Source organism: Nesoenas mayeri (assembly GCF_963082525.1).
Source record: "Nesoenas mayeri genome assembly, chromosome: 1".
Taxonomy (NCBI): domain Eukaryota; kingdom Metazoa; phylum Chordata; class Aves; order Columbiformes; family Columbidae; genus Nesoenas; species Nesoenas mayeri.
Window position 1 is genome coordinate 61,713,890 of NC_137541.1, and position 14,059 is coordinate 61,727,948.

Genomic DNA, 14,059 nt, shown 5'->3' on the forward strand with positions numbered 1-14,059 from the left:
CTCAAGAGAGTAACTTATTTCCTTTAAAACCTAGAAGGGATGAATGAATATCCTAACATGATTATGAGGATTGTGACATCTACTTAGCCTGCTTTTAGAAATGATGTCTGCTTACAGCTTGGGATTGTCAGAGGCTTATTTTCCACCCAAGGTCCTCCCTTTGTGCTCCTTCATCTTTCCCAGAGAATGGTTCGAGAAGAAATTTGCATTTGTAAATGTGGAGCAGTTCTCACAGTGCATCCACAATCACTCCAGCTGATTTCCTTGGTCAGAGGCTGAGCCCCATCCCTTGCTCTCTTTTACAGCAAAGCAGGAGCTTTAAGCACATCTAAAAGGAAACCCCCTAGCTACAAGGGTCAGTGGTACCTGAGCCCTTATCCAGATCCCCCTCCTAGGAAACGTGCCCCAGGTGCTTTCTGCTGGACCACAGTGCTGTTCACACTCACAGCAGGGAAGCAATCCCTTGGGTTGGGTTCTATTTCAATGAACTAGGTGAGGAAGGCTGGCTGTTCCCATACATTGTCGTATGGTCTGTACCCCTGGTATGCATATACGCAAACAGAGATCACCTCTCTGGTCCTCCTTCAGTGCAAGTGCCCCACTGCGTCCCCAGCCTCTGTTCAACCATGGGTTTGCATCCTAGAAGCAGGAGAAGAGAGTACACCAAGGGGTTGTTCTGCTGCTGTGTCTCTCACAGAAAAAGAAGAATAAGACAAACCAGACAGCAGTAATTGCAAAATAGCCCTGATCTGAAATCAGGCACACTGCCAGACAGCTCTTATGCAAAGAAAAAAAAAAAATAGCTGGAGATTTAGCTCTCCTACATAAAGAGCTTCATTTCAAAGTCAGAGCCCAGTGCAGACAGGCACACATGCATACACATACTGTTCTTCTGCAGCAGCCTTTAGAAATCAAATGCATGCCACTCATGTGGTATTGGCATCATCTTTGCCACGGTCTCTGGCAGCACCACCAAACAGGGCAAGTTTGGAATTTGTCACTGTGGGAGATCTGTTTGGTTTGGGTTATTAATCCATCTTTCCAGGTTCTGTCTTCCCACGCAGGAGGGAAGGGAATGTTATCAGAAGCTGGTGCCTGCTGGAGCACAGGGTGCCCTCTGGCCAGCAGGACCTCAGCTCCACCAAACATCCCCACTTCCTCAGAACAGAAACTCAATGTTCTCTATTCTTATGGCTTGGAACAAGCAAATATTTCATCACAAGCTGTACGTTTCTAAACTGATCTGTCTTGCGCAACATAGCTATGCATTCAGGCAGTTCACTCTAGTTATCACTTTATAAGATTTTGCATCTGCTTCTGTTAAGGCACTGGAGTTGCTAGTATGTTTTCTTGACTTGTTTTATTTTTAAACAAATTGTTTCGGTGTCTGGCTGTCAACAACTGCACTCTTCCTTTTGTGCATTTTATATCCACTCCTTTGTGCAGCGTGTTCTGATAACTGCAGCTCAGCTTCAAACTTGGACCCACAGAAATCCTTCGACAGGCTGTCAATTAGGCTTGCAGTTCACCCGCAATTTCAGGATTTTTCCCCAGACTCATGGAATTCTTTCTTGAACAACAAATAATACAACTTAAGCACTCACAAAAGTGTGGCAAATATCAGAGGATTTTTGATAGGGTTTTCTCAGTGTGAGCAAGAGCTCTCCAGCCTCAGCCAGAGGTGGGCTGGTACCCTTGAGTGACATGTTTGACTCTTTGAATATAGCTGGTATCACCCACTCCATCGCTCACTCTGGCAGCAGCAGAGCCTGCCAGCTCCGGGTGGTGCTCCAGATAACCTTGTTAACATCTAACCTCAGTCAGTGTCAGGCTCGGTATTATCAGTAGCTCAAAGTAAGGAACATAAACAATGAGGTGGATCTGGGTTAAAAATCACCAGACAATGACTGAAATGCAGGGTTCAGTATTGGATCACTTCGGCTCTTGACAGAGCGTGAAACCCTGAACAACAAGTTTATCGTGGATTCCATCCCCTTTGGAGTAAAATAATGAAAGACCAAAGAAAATACAGAACAAAAGTATGGAACTTTTAAAAAAGGCATTCTTGTATGTTTATTTTTATAATTCCAAATTAGAAGCATTTTCTATGAAATGTTTCAATATTTTTAAAAAATAACAGTGTCAGTGTCCAATGAACAAACCATTGCCTAATATACCCCTGTGGCAAGATCTATTGAAACAAGTCTACTGCAGATTTCCTGATGTTAATGTTCAGAGATAGTTTCCTGATTTCTTTCTTTCTGTGGTTCATCAACTCATTTTCTTATGCATGAATTTGTTATTTCTAGCAATTTGTTTGTTTGTTTTTCTCTCTAAGTTGTACAAATAATGACTTGCAACTTGTGTTGTATATTGCCACAAACCTGTTCTGGCTGGCATCTATTAACAGCAATGTGCAGTGACTCAGGTATTAAATGTATGAGGATGTTTGTATGCTCTGTCTTTCTTCTGCTAGTGTAGCGTTTAAAAACACTCAAGACAGTAATTAAGTAATTAGATATATATTGATATTTGTTTGGTTCAGTCTTCCTGAAAAAATACATGAGCAGTATTGGTTTGGGAAAAAACTCAGAGATCTAATTATCTGAGGTGGAAAAGTTGAAGTTTGCATGCCTGAAATGCTGAAGTTCTCTCATGTTGATGTGTGTGACAGTGTTACTGCTGACAATAACAGCAGTTGTTCATCAGCTGCCAGCAGAGTTACAACACTCTGAGCAGTAAGGCATAAGCAAACCACCAGTAACATATACTGTATTTAATAATTTTCAGTCCCAAGCAGGACACAGGCACCTCAATTTTAAGAGTTGGATTTGGTGAAGTATGATTTTGAGACTGGAAAACAACAAAGGCATATGTTGTTCTATAGAGGTGGGATTCCATGTTTGTCACGACTGTGCGGGTGACAAAGTGTGCCCTGTCCCTGATGGGTGCCGTGTCAGGAAGGCTGCAACGTTGTGTGTCTCTGGGGCAGCGAGGGTTAAGCCGTGTAAATGCCACTCTGAACAAAGGCTGGATTCATGTGTTTTCTTCCTTGAAGGGAGCAGGAGAAAGAAACATAAGTAAAATATATCAAATGTTGTTGTGAAACAAGCCTGTTGCTGTTTTCTGAAAAACAAGGATGTGAGGACTCATTTTAGAGGCGTGCTGAAGCAGCAGGGGAATGGGAGGGCGACTGCAGCCGCTCTCCCTCCGGGGGCTGTCATTGCCCTGCCAGTGCCAAGGACTAAAATCGGCCAGCTTCTTAGAAGAGGACGTGGTGCTGACCATGTGCCACAAAAAATGTCTGCTGTACAAAAAACCACAAGCTATTTCCCACTCCAAAGCATAATCTTTAATAGTAGCTGTTCTTCAAGTAATTGGAAAAGTTATTCTGATTCCCTCCCGCCCCCCCCTTTTTTTTTTTCTGGAAAAAATATCTCCGGTTGCAGCTTATGCTTTTGAAGAGCAGTTTGAAAATCAGTCCAGCTGATCTAGAAAAACTCACAATCCATTAGAATAAAACTTCTTCATTGACTGCTCAGCTGGGGTCAGAATAACACGGTATATTACTGAGTGCTGATCAGTGAAAAATTAAATTAATTCATTTGTTCTCATTTATTGCACTCAGAGATATTACTGATGACTTCTACTGAAAAGGTCTCTCCCTCACCAATGAAACCAAGTGAAACACTCAGTTGACGTTAAGGTTGACAGGAGGAACATAAATGGTTGTGACTAGACAAGAAACGCAGTGAGATATTATAACTGTAGTCACTGTGAGAAATAAACTATTGCTAACTCTTAGAAGGCTTTGCCTACATGCAGCAGTAGATCCGCTGTCGTCTGGGTGGAAAAAATAGGTGTATCTATTATATAGCTCTGACAAATTATCAGCATTTTCAGTAAGCTGTGGTAACACATCCACAATGCCCTGGGAAGGTGAGATCTCTGCTGCACAAGGGCCAAAAGACGTGCAGGAACATCCCCCGACAAATCTACAGCAGAATCATGTCACTGCTGAAGTGCAGCATGTTGGATGGTATTTGTTCAAATTGTCCAGTCTCTCTGCAGTCCTGCTTTTGTGCGTAGTATGAATGTGAAGTTGGGCATTGGCTCTTCCTTTGCCAATGAGAATCATAGAATAGTTTGGATTGGAAGGGGCTTTCAAAGGTCATCTAGTCCAACCCCCTGACATGAGCAGGGACATCTTCAACTAGATCAGGTTGCTCAGAGCCCCGTCCAGCCCGGCCTTGAATGTCTCCAGGAATGGGGCATCTACCATCTTTCTGGGCAACCTGTTTCATCACCCTCATTGTAAAAAATTTCTTCTTCCTCATATCTAGCCTGAACCTCCCCTCTTTTAGTTTAAAACCATTACCCCTTGTCCAGTTGCAACAGGCCCTGCATGAGCCCAGGCACCGGAGACCACACTGGAGGGCGGGAAGGATGTGGAGCACTGGCCAGATGTCAGCGCTCAGTGGGGTTTGGACACTGCAGAAGAACCTCACGTCTCAAAGTCTAGGGAGGTGAGTCTCCACAGGCTGCAAAGATGGCAGGTGAATGAGACAAAAGGTGTAACACGGCAGCCACAGTGTTCTCCAGCAGTATCTTCTGTAAACCTGACAGCAGACACGGTCAAGACTTGTTTGCACTAATGCTCACTCCAGGTGTGTGCTCACCTTGGAGAAGTTGGGTACATGGACAAAACCAGAAGCTACAAGAGATACACTGGCGTAGTGGATGAGTCCTGTGCAATGGGAACACCTTGTTGTCAACATATTTAGGCTTGCGGGGTTTGGGAGTTGTCTGCCATCTCAGACAGGTGGCTGTCCATGAAAATGAACATTAATTTCATGGCCAACTTGAAGGTCAATTTTCAGCCAACAATTAAATATGAAAAAGCAAATATATCTATAGAAAACAACTGATAATATGTTTCTATGGTTCATAACAGTGCTGACAAATTTTACCACAGACAATGAGTTTATTGATTTTGGCAATGCGTCTTGACCATATATTTTTGGTGTCAATTTCTTAGGGGGTCGTTGTTTAATATTTTGACATTCAGTAGTTAAAATATTGAGAAAAGCATGGAACTGCACTTCTTGCAACTGGAAGATCAATATGGGATTGCAGTGTATTGCTCATACCTGCACACATGGTTAATAATGCATGCATCTTAGAATACAGCTCTGACAGTTTCTTGCAACTGCACCAGAATGTGCTTCTAAATGAAGTCAAGAAGTAATAATTACAAATTATGTTTTCTTACATATATATATATATGTATGTATCATTGAAAGATACTAAATGAAATAATATTTCATTAGGCTAAATTCTGTAAGAACATTGAGGAATATATGTCTTCATACTTTGCAAAAATGTATTTCTGAGACTGCTACCTCAAAACTTTAAAAATCACTTTTATTCTGAAAGTGTGTAAACCCATTAACATTAAATAAGACTTTTCAAAACAGGATTCAACCTTCTCAATCCAATTGCAACATGCTTTATTTGAATACATAGACCAAAACATGAAATTATGATAGTAATTATTCCTGGAAGGTATTAAAAAGTTTATCCGTATGCATAAATCGAATTATGGCTTTGGTAAAGGTGCATTACAAGCAAATAGATGCAGCAGAAAACACTTCATACTCCTAGAATCTACTGCCAAGACTGTCTAATCTTTCAAAATTAGTTCAGGCTGTTGCTGTGAGATAGCCTGCCTGTACTTGATTACATATGCACAAAAATCAGGAAATTAAAGAAATTGTCAAGAGTACAAAAGTGATTTCTTGAAAATGTTAGCAAGATAAGGCCAGAAGTGAAGGTAGAGAAGACGACAGCCTTCTGCAGTCCCAAGAACTGGCTGTTCAAATGCGTGAGCAACACAAAGAAACCATAGGGGAACTCAGTGCCAAGAAGTCTAAAGGCATTTCAACAGCACATTTGTGAAGTGTAATTTTGCAAAGACTTATAAACTGACCAAATTGGGAAGGTTTTCCTGGGATTAGAAAAAGACATGGCCTTGCCATGAAAACTGCTGCTCTGCCAGACTTGATGTTCTGCTACAAAGAGTAGTTTTCCTCATGGAATAAACGTTACAATGTTTCTTGGACATTAATGTTGTTAAATAACAATAATAACCACACAGAAGCAGCTCTCTAACATGGAAAATTTCAATATTTACACAGTGCAAATCTAGCTGTGGTGAAAATCAAGGTGTTAGAGTAGGAGGGGTGAGGCAACTGAGCAGTAATCAGGGTCACGTCCTCCACCCACTGCATGGTCGTACACGTGTGTATGTTTTGTTGCTATGCCAGCTACGAGTCAGCACTGGAAACTCACTGCCCATCTACAACAATGTGCTTCAAGTAAATAATAGCAATTAAAAAAACAAATGGAAAGGTGTATCCAAGCAGTTTCTTGGTTAATACTTCACTGAAAAAGCAGTCAGGGATAGACACAGGAAAATAAAAAGTATTTCTTTTTTCTTACCCTCTCCATCATCTCTTCCTTCCTGACAAACAATGAGCATTGCTGCTCTGGTCCCATGCCAGTATCGGGGTGCTGAACTGTGTGATATGGAACTCATGTGAATGTTTAGCTGTGGTCATGACAGTGGGAGCCTAGGAGGCCTGGCAGAAACATAGGAGCTTATGTGTTTGCCCAAGCTGCCTGAGTCTTTATTCTCTCTGAGGTTCAGTTCCCAGTCCATAAAGTTATGTCATTTCTTTGACCCAGATGAATGCTGTAGGGGTAAATGCCTTCAAGACTGGAAGATATATCCATCTTGCAGTAATGACGAGCCACCAAAACCACTGAGAGTCTCCTGGATTGTCAAAGCCTCCTGGCCTCTGTACAAGTGATTGTGGCATGTAAATGAATGCTGACCTTGTTACAGGACTAAAGGACTTGATCAGAAAAGAGGGACACCATCTCCCAACACTTCCCCACTGACGCCCCCCATTGAATTTAAATAACATGATGGTCAGTTAGTGAAGAACAAGTTAAATGATCTAATACAACTTCTAACCTTTTCTCTGTATGAGGTTTACTTTGCTGCTGGCAGCAAATGTAGGATACATTGGTAAAGATCCTGAGCTGGGGAACAGGGTCTATGTTTTGTCTGATGTCTTTGGAATCTTTCTCTCTAGAACATCCTTCACAAACCATGTCCAGAGTGCCAGCCACAAGAAGAAGCAGGATTCTTGGAAACCATATGCAGATGATGAATCAATGAGGAAAAAGAGGAGAGAAAGCATGGACAGCCTAGGCAGGTGATAGAGCATGTGCTCTACAAATCCAGACTGCCTTAAGCTAAAGCAAACAAAGCAAGCTGGGAAAATTGCAATGGTTTCGATTTTCTAAATTCTACTTTTTCTGTTTTATTTTGAAACAATTTGCCCTTAAGGAATGTCCATTCATTTTAATTTGCAGAAGGCTGACAACTCATCATGTTACATTTTCTTAAAATTTTGCTGGAAAGATTTCTTTTTTTTTTTGGCTGATCCCCAAAGCAATATTTCCCCCTCTAATTTACATTAACTACCTTTCAGTATAACTCCCTCACAATTTCAAGGCATGACCGAGCCCAGTATCTGATTGGTGTTTAGAATAAAGTTTCTCCAATTGACAGATTTTCTCATAGTTGTTCTCTTATAATTTTTCCTAGATGAACTCATCTGATCTGACGTGACATTTTGTGTGCTTTGGGAACATAGCCTTCTTAAGTGCTCAGACAACATGAGATGAAAACAGTGTCTAACTTGAGCTGCACAGTACCAAAACATAGTGCTGGAAGGAGATGGGCAAGTCATTGAGACCCATCCTCCTTTGCTAGCAAGCTGTAGATGTTTAGTTCAAAACTCTTGGTAGAACATGTACTCCAACCAGCTCAAAAAGCTTCCCAAGGCCCTCAAGACGCAGCTGTGCAACAGTTGTGTGTTATTTGGCGGGAACAGGAGAGGGTGAGGCCAGCCCCACCAAGAAGGTTGAGCCCCGGTTGGGCAGAGGAAGAGACATAGACTGTGAAAGGCAGCAAAGGAAAATTTGATTCGGACTTAACTAAAATTTTTTGTACCAATAAGGGCAATTCAGCCCTTCTGCAGGCTGCTGGGGAAAGTGAGGATCTCATTCAGGAAGGTCTTTAAGAGTATGTCAAAATGGTATGGTTGCTTCATCCTGGGGTTGGATGGCCTTCTGTGGTCCTCTCCAGATTATTTTCCCTATATTTTTCTATAGATCACAAAACATTTGTAAGCTATTTCTTCCTCTCCTATTATTCCTCTCCATGATTTATCTACAGAAATCACTTCTGAAACAATTTTCAACCCTTTCCTCTGAAACAACCATTTCCTCTGAAAAATTTCCTCTGACTGTTGTATGAAGTACTCCCAGCCTCCAACTAGAAGAAAAAGTTATTGGCTAGAACATCACTTATCTAAGATCACATCCACAGGCACAGGAAACTCTCAGAAATTACAGGCACATTGGGAATCTCCTGAAACTATGGCTTTCAAAGAGTTTAGCTGGACCATGACTTTACACCCCATCTTTCTAACCACCCCAAGACTAGTCTGGGGTCCACCTTACCCATTTCTGGGAGCACAGCTGTCTCACTCATGCTCAAACCAATCCTACTGTCCACACACAGATTCTCCAAAGGCTTGCATTGATTAGCAGTTCTCACGAAGGTGGAAACTCTCTGTGATGTGTGATCCAGGAGTCCCCGCTTGCTAACATGCATAAGGTCAACGCACAGGGACTCACGAGTGCCAATGACTCAGAATGTAGACATCCACGCAGTGGTGGAGGTCAGTGTGGGCAGGGTATTGACATCGGCTGCAGCCCTGGGAGCCTTGCAGGAACATTATGGTGTTTTGCTCTTCTGTCACTGGTAAAATGAATCACTCCAGTGAAGTTAGACATCTGTGTGCATAGCTGAGAACAGGAGGGTGAGCCAGTAAGTGAGACTGGATGTGTTATGGCTAGCTGTCTTCTGTTCCATTTGATCACTTGAACAGACAGATGACTGCTTACTTTAGGCTATCAGGCATGTTTGTTGTACAAAAGGATCTATGGAGTTTCGGTTATGCTTTTTTTCTAAACTTGCTGGAATTATACTGAGTGTTCATTAAAATTCTGGGACTCCGCTTGGTGGGGAATGAAGACAGTACTAAGTATCAAGGTGAAGGGTAAATGCACTGCTCTCTATGCTGTGCTAATATGCTTCCTTACGTTAGAAGATAATACAAACTCACAGAAGAGAAATGTGGATAAATAAAGTGATAAAAAGAGTGGTAAATCCAAGTACAAAAAACACACATAAAGAAATAAAATTTTATAACTTTATTATAGATGTATTTCCAAAACTGAAATATTTCCAGAGGACCAGTTTTCCATTGGACAAAAAGTTTATTCTGTGGTGCTATATCAACAACCTCTACACCTGTTTGGAAGAGGGAAGTTTTATTAAAATGCTGACGGTCAAGTAATTTTATTCCATGAATTACTAGAAATGCAGAAAACAACTAATTGTGGGCAAGTCCTGAGAACTGATTTGTCTCAGAGCTTGTTCAGAGACATGATCTGAAATAATTTATTTGCAGAAGATTCATACTGAACATCACACTCAGTAACTAGCAAAATACAATTTTTAATGATGATCACCAGAGGTATAGGAAAATAAAATTTAAAAAAATCAGCGAAAGGAAAGGAAAAAAATTATGTAACTTTGCAGACAAATCTCTTCTGCACAGCTCTTTAACAAGAGCTTTCAACAAGGGGGAGTGTGTGTGGGTGGAACTGATCTCACCAGCAACCCACTCTTTGAGAAATTAGACCAAAGTATACTGTTCCCCAGATGGGTGGAAAGTCCCATCTTAATGCATCTTAGTAGTTACAAATAGTCAAGAGTGATTACTTGTAGGATCCTAGGAGTGCTCTTTGGGTTTCCTGCTATAAACAGTAGCAATTAAAGACAAGTGAACTTTAACCCTCCTGATGAACTGAACTCAGTTGCTCAGAAGGCTATAAGACCTTTCCAGCAGAGATTGTTGTGAGGTGTCTAAACTGATTGCATAACCTGGAGGAGCTGTGGAAACACAGGTTCAAGAAATCTGAAACTTTGCGCTAGGACACTTACCTCAAAAAATGCCAAAGGGGGCAAATCTTTTAGGGTCAAAAAAGGATGAAAACCAAGGTCTACTATGGCTTTGCTTAATGCTTAGATTCTGAAAGACCAAATACTTCTCTTCTGGATTTTCAGAAGGAAAACTTACATGTTTTTCTCTAGCAGAGGTAAATTGGAAATGGGAAACTTCCCGCAACCAAAACTTAGTTTTCAATTCACTCTATGACAAAATATAAAATGTAAAATATGAAAAGCAGATTGAGGCTTATATCTCCTCTCTGAACATTCCCCTAACATCCATGACTCCTGAAGGCCCTTGGAGGTCTTATTGCCCACCAGAGCCTGACATGCAACCTCAAAGTCACAAACAGTGTGGGACCAAAAGTCAGCACTGCAGTGGTCGGCACTGCACTGTCCAAGGCACCTCTCGCACCCAAATCAAGGTAGATTGTAACACATCTCCTTTCACTTAGAATCATAGAGTAATTTGGGTTGGAAGGGATGTTCAAAGATCATCTAGTCCAACCCCCTGCCATGAGCAGGGACATCTTCAACTAGATCAGGTTGCTCAGAGCCCCATCCAGACTGGCCTTGAATGTCTCCAGGAATGGGACATCTACCACCTCTCTGGGTAACCTGAGCCAGTGTTTCACTACCTTCATTGTAAAAGGTTTCCTCTTCATGTCTACCCTCCTTTAGTTTAAAACCATTATACCTTATCCTGTTGCAACAGGCCCTGCTAAAAAGTCTGTTCCCTTCTTTCTTATAGGCCCCTTATAAGCTCTGAAAGGCGGCAATAAGGTCTCCCTGGAGCCTTCTCCAGGCTGAACAACCCCCAACTCTCTCAGCCTGTCCTCACAGCAGAGCTGTTCCAGCCTCTGATCATTTCTGTGGTTCCTCTGGCCCCTCTCCAACAGGTCCATGTCTTTCCTGTGCTGAGGCCTCCAGAGCTGGACACAGGACTCCAGGTGGGGTCTCACCAGAGTGGAGCAGAGGGGCAGAATCACCTCTCTCAACAGGCAGGGGGGCTGATGGACCCCATGAGCACAAGCTGCACCCACATGTAGGCAGCAGCAGAGCTGGGCACAGGTGGCTTTCCTGCAAAGCTGCCTAGTGAGACTGTTGGTGACCAAAGCATGCTCTCTGTAACTGCTATAGGCTTTGGTTTCCTCAACTTGGGAAATACAGGAAAGTCGAGGGGGAGGGAGCTATTTCACAGCAATGCCTGCAAAGAACGTGATTCATTTATTTGTTCTTCTGTGAACACCCTAGCTGGATGACTAAGTTAGATCCGCAGACTGATGACCCAGAAACAGTAGAGATAAGTTTCATATGTAGGGGAAAGAAAAAATAAGTTAAAAGCCATACATAGATTGTTATTTTCCCAAATTCAGTGGTTTACCTCACAGGCTGAGTCCTAGCCAAAACTAAGAATATAGCACAGGTACTTCCCCCTCTCAGGGTGGGGTAACTGAGATTTGCTGCACCTGTGACTTCTTAACTTAGCAGCACATAAATTCATTATAGCATCTAGGATTCTCAGATATCAGAGTAGCCTGCTTCTTTTTATAGTTCTTGTTCAAGCTGTTGAGGTGGGAGCTGCTGGTTTTACTGCACCTTTGTCTTCCCTCGGGTAAGATGTTTGCACTTGCTGGGGGGTAGAAAGAAAAAGGAAGAAAGTATTAGGTGAACAAGTCGGATCTGGTAGCTTGGGCTGCTAAGCTCCCTCTGTGGAGGTAGGAACTTGCCTCCTCCCTGATCAGAGGATAAATCTGGAAGGTGGGATGCTGCAATGATCTCTGAGGAATTGAAAAGACTAGGTGAGTGTAGGGTGGGAAAATGCTTCTTGTTTTTGCTTCAAGCCTGTTTATGAGAAACCTTTACTGTGAAAGTGTCAAGCTGCAAAACAAAGTGGGTGTGAAGTAATCTGTAGCAGGCTAACCAGTTAAACTGTGGCTAATATCAAGGTGGTGCGAAACTAATGCAAATATTTTGTTTTATTTGTTAGACCTCAGAGATATTCCCTGGGAGGCTGTATCTGTGGTGCAAACATTGGGTTTAGGCTGTTGTGTTGCTCTCAGCCTGTGATTCCTTAGTGTCAGTGAAGTGCTGTACGTACAGCTGTAGCAGATGAGATGTTCTGGGTGCCTGTAGAAGCTGATTTGTCTCATTCCAGCACCTTCACCTGGAAATGTGTGGCAGTACTCTGCAGAGGGCAAGATTCTCAGCTGGTGTGCATACACGCCTGTGCGAGCCTGCAATCATAAATACACTCAGCCTCTTGGCTGAAAAGGTCCAAATATCTATGTTTTTCTGGCCTTTCTCTTGGAGCACTGGGGTTATTTCTCTAAAAAAAAGTGCTTTTATTGAATGCAACTTGAGCCCTGAGCCATGTGTGACCCTGGCACCAGCCAAATCCCTTTTGAGTACTTGGTCGTCTAGCCCTGTGTGCATCATACAGGTTGAGCTAGGAAAGGTCTCCTCTTCCCATCACCTTCCCTTGCAGCTATCTAGACAGTATCTGATACAGAGGCACTATGCGCTGGCTGTTATACAAGCCATTAGGTTCAAACCCCAACACCCTTATTTGGCCCTTTAACAGCTGTAGCCATGAATTCCAGAATGGCCCTGTGTAGCTAAGAACTCATATCTTGACCTATCTTATGCTCTTAGATTGCTGTGAGTGTTTCCTCGTTCCTGTACTGTGGTACAGCTGTAAATGTAGAGGTTAGTGCCTCTCCCTTATTATATGCTTTGCAATAGGAGAATCTTGCTTCTCTCTATACCACTCTAAAAGGCCAGTCTTCATAACTGGTTAGCTGGCTTCCTCAGCTTCCCCACCACTGTTTTTACTCTTTTCCAGTCTTGACTCTGCCAGAGGCTGTATTCTGTAGGGCACGACAGGCTTTTATTTCACACGAAGTTCATAATCCTTCACAGAGTCAAAATTACTGAAAGGCGTACAGTGTTGTTTCCTCACACTTTCTCTCTCCTAAATAGTTGTGGTTTGTAATTCTTACGGTCTAGCACAGCATATCCATGTTTCCATCATAAGTGCCATGGGTAAGACATACTTCACACCCAATACTCTTTTTAAATGTTGAGTTTTACCAGAGCTGGGAAATAGCTCCAGTGAGTGACCTTTCCATGGAGGTGGTCTATATGAAGGCCTCTTTCTTCAGTGAGTGGGAGGAAAGAAGAAGAATGGGGACAAGTGTCCAAGCAATCTTGGCAGGGAGTGACAGTGTAGGAGGGGCACCCTTGCTCAGCAGTCAGGTTTGATTGAATTAGTTGTTCAGGTATGTGGTAAAACGGAACTTGGGAGCGAACAGAGAGCCCGGATGGATGTGTTTAGCTGCAAAGGGGGTCAAAGGAATAAGGTTTAGAGGAGGCAGAGATAATCACAGAAGGTCAATCACTGATGTCTGTTGAGTGCTGGAGAAATTGGGTCAAGGAAAGGTACAAATTCTCATTCTGCAGGAGTGTTTTCCAGGCAGCAGTGACCTGAGTGAGGGCTGGACTTCAAGTGCCATCCTTCCCAAGAAAGTACATTATGTTTTCCAGCCACCAAGTCCTTCCTGTTTCACTCTTAGGAATTTATCATACAAAGCTGAAAAGTTCAGTGACATGGATGGAGCCAGATCCTGTCCAGACAGCTGTATAGCTTGATGACTGGATGAGGTGAGACACGTAGGTTTAAAACCCCATAAGAATTTGAACCTGACTATCTGCATCACTTCTTGGTGCTCTAACTGCTGAGAGAAGGGAACTATAACGCCCCTGTCCCTCCAACCATGCTTTCTGAGGTTGAACCAAGATAGCTTGGTGGATCCAGGCCTGGAGATGTGTAGATTGTCAAGGGAAGTCATGACTGCTGATGTGCTGTAAATGCTATGCCTAGGAAAAAAAATGAGTAGAAAA